At 54.0% G+C, this 2,974-nt stretch overlaps 1 long non-coding RNA gene across 1 annotated transcript in view; it reads left to right on the top strand.

Annotated features, from left to right (window-relative positions):
* Positions 1-2,633, top strand: part of LOC102497573 (uncharacterized) — a 4,978-nt gene extending 2,345 nt beyond the window's left edge. The window contains exon 3 of the long non-coding RNA XR_337625.2: positions 2,565-2,633. This is a non-coding gene — a long non-coding RNA (uncharacterized LOC102497573). The remainder of the gene's footprint in view (positions 1-2,564) is intronic.
* The last annotated feature ends 341 nt before the right edge of the window (positions 2,634-2,974 follow it).

The following is a 2,974-nucleotide window of genomic DNA, read 5'->3' as shown; positions in this document are numbered from 1 at the left end:
GAGACGACGCGGTGTCACAACTCTTCAGGGTCGTCCGGAGACGATGTAGTGTTACAACTCTTCAGGGTCTCCCAGGTCGTCTGGAGACGATGCAGTGTCAGCTCTTCAGGATCTTCAGGGTCGTCTGGAGAGTGCGCGGTGTTTCAACTCTTCGGGCTCTTCAGTTGTCGTCTTCCTGGTCGTCGTCGTCTGGCTACTGTGGGCCAGGCATCGTGGTTATATACTCGCTGGTGGGATGTAAATGGTGGGCCCTGATTGGTTGTAAACGGTGGGCCCTGATTGGTTGTAAATGGTGGGCCGTGATTGGTTGCTTTTAGACCAATCATGAGATGCCAGGTATGCAAATTTGAGGGATTCTAATGGCCAATCAGAGCAAGGTTTCTAAGGTCAGGTTTTTGGAAGGGAACCAATCATGGTAATTGTTTGCTCTCTGAGAAACCTCGGCAGACTCGCTGGTGCGCAGCCTCCCCCATGTGGCCATCCCCCTGGGGGGTGATTTCTCACTTTCTGTCTCTCTATTGAACACACAGGCCCTATAGCAAAAACCTCTAAAATAGTAATAATAATGATAATAAATAAAAGAATTAATTCTGGGGGGGGGCGGGAAATGACCCCTACATGGGATACCATGTGGACATACCTCAAACCCATGAGAGACACCGGACACAGGAGGCCACGTAACACAATACGCCATTTAAATGAAATCTCATGGGCTGGCCCCCGGCCTAGCGAATCCCACAGGGCCCACCACGGGTTTCAGTCCCGGATCTAAGCTTGAAAAACACACTGGGACGGATCTAAGCTTGAAAAACTCACTGGGAGGGCTGGGGCCAGCAGTTGGCATAAGGCTACATCGCTGGACTCCCACGTAGTCAACCACGGTTCGAGTCCTGGACCCGGTGGCTTAAACTCATGCTGGGCGCATGTGCGTGCGTGCCCAAGATCCTGAGAGGAGAATGGAGGAGAAGGGATTGCTGCGTCGTCATCCCCCCTGGGGGGCGATTTCTCGCTCTCTGTCTCTCTGTCTGGCGAGTGCACACGCCCTATAGCAAAAACCTCTCCAGAGAAAGAAAAACGCACAGGGTCTGTGTTCAGATCCCAGAAGGGACTATGTCCTGCCTGCGCTCCACGGGGTGCTTCTCCCTGTCTCTCCGCGTCTTTAGGAAGCGCACACGTCCACCAGCAGGAGGAGACAGAGAGCTGGGTTGTTGCAGGACACGGGGCTCTTAGCGGGGCCACAGCTCTGGGGGAGGGGTCAGCTGTGGGTGTCGAGTCACCCACGCCTCGGGGCTGCCCTGCTGGGAGTCAGGCCTAGGTGCTCAAACCCTTCACATGTGACTGGGTCCTTGTGTAAGGTGTGCTTTTTGTTGTTGTTGTTTAAAAAAAAAACCATTTATTTATTCAACTTTACTAGTTATTTGTATTTTTCTGTTTGACCAGAGACAGTGAGAGGAAAAGTGAGAAATCATCCTCCCGGGGGTTGGCCATGCTGCAGTCCCTTCATTCTCTTCTCGGGATCTCGGGCACTCACGCACACGCGCCCGGCGTCTGTTTAAGCCACCGTCTCTGTGGGAAGCTGCGCACCAGGAGTCGGCCGAGGTTTCTCAGAGAGCAAACAATTGCCATGATTGGTTCCCTTCAAAAAACCTGACCTTCGAAACCTTGCTCTGATTGGCCACTAGAATCCCTCAAATTTGCATATCTGGCACCTCATGATTGGTCCAAAAGCAACCAATCATAACCCATCGTTTACAACCAATCACAGCCCACCAGCGTGTATATAAACACGATGCCTGGCCCACAGTAGCCAGAAGATGACCAAGAAGACTACACAGACGACCAAGAAGGCGATGACTACCCTGGAGAGCCTGAAGAGCTGAAACACCGCACTGTCTCCAGACGACCCTGAAGACCCTGGAGAGTTGTAACACTACATCATCTCCAGATGACCCTGAAGAGCTGTGACACCGCGTCGTCTCCGTGCTGCTCACGATAGACGATGCGACCCTGAAGAGCTGTGACACTGCGTCGTCTCCGCTGTTCCGTGCTGCCCACAATAAACAGACGACACTGAAGACACGGTGTCGTCTCCGTATTGTAACACTACACTGCTTGTCCCGGCTCACTCCTTCACTCAGGAAATCTGTTCGACTGTCCTCCCAGGGCAGGACAACGGTCCAGGACTCGAACCATGATCAGCTACATGGGACTTCAGTGACATAGCCATGACGCCAACTGCTGGTCCCTGCACACGTTGCTTTTCTTTTCTTTTCTTTTTTTTGACTATAGGGTGATTGGGCTTGCCAGAGAGAAACAGAGGACAGGGAGAAATCACCCCTGGGGGACGGCCATGCCACAGTCCCTTCTCCATCCTCCTCTCAGGATCTTGGCTACACACGCACCCAGCTTGAGTTTCAAGCTCCCAGATTTGGGACTCGAACTTAGCCAGCCGTGTGGGAACCCAGCGCCTTAACCTGCACAGCAGCTGCGGGCTGCACCTTGTAGGTGTCATGTGCGGGGCTACGGTCACCCGGTGACCTGGGTGTGCGTCTGTCTCTCTGCAGTCGGCGCTGATTTCCGTGGGCTGTGACCAACGTAAGAGGCTTGTTGTCCAGAAGTGAGTGTGGGCCGACGGGGTGTGGGCGGGGCTCGGGGTGACTGCTCCCTCGTCTGTTTCACGGACCTTAAGCACTTCCGTGATGAAAAGCACTTGGCTTGAACTCACATCGGGCATGTGTGCGTGCCCAAGATCCCGAGAGGAGAATGGAGGAGAAGGGACTGCGGCATGGCCATTCCCCTAGGGGGTGATTTCTCGCTTTCTGTCTCTCTGTGTCTCTCTCTATCTTTCTGGCGAGCGCACGCGCCCTATAGCAAAAACCTCTCCAAAAAGAAAAACGCGCTGAGCCCTAACGGGGGAAGGCTGCATCTCGCACGCCAGGCCCAGCCACCCAATCCGGATCCTGCCGCCGCACAA

The sequence above is a fragment of the Tupaia chinensis genome, unplaced genomic scaffold (genome assembly GCF_000334495.1).
Source record: "Tupaia chinensis unplaced genomic scaffold, TupChi_1.0 Scaffold148210_1, whole genome shotgun sequence".
NCBI lineage: Eukaryota > Metazoa > Chordata > Mammalia > Scandentia > Tupaiidae > Tupaia > Tupaia belangeri.
Note: the sequence above shows the minus strand (reverse complement) of the source record. Positions and strands in the feature narration are given on the sequence as shown.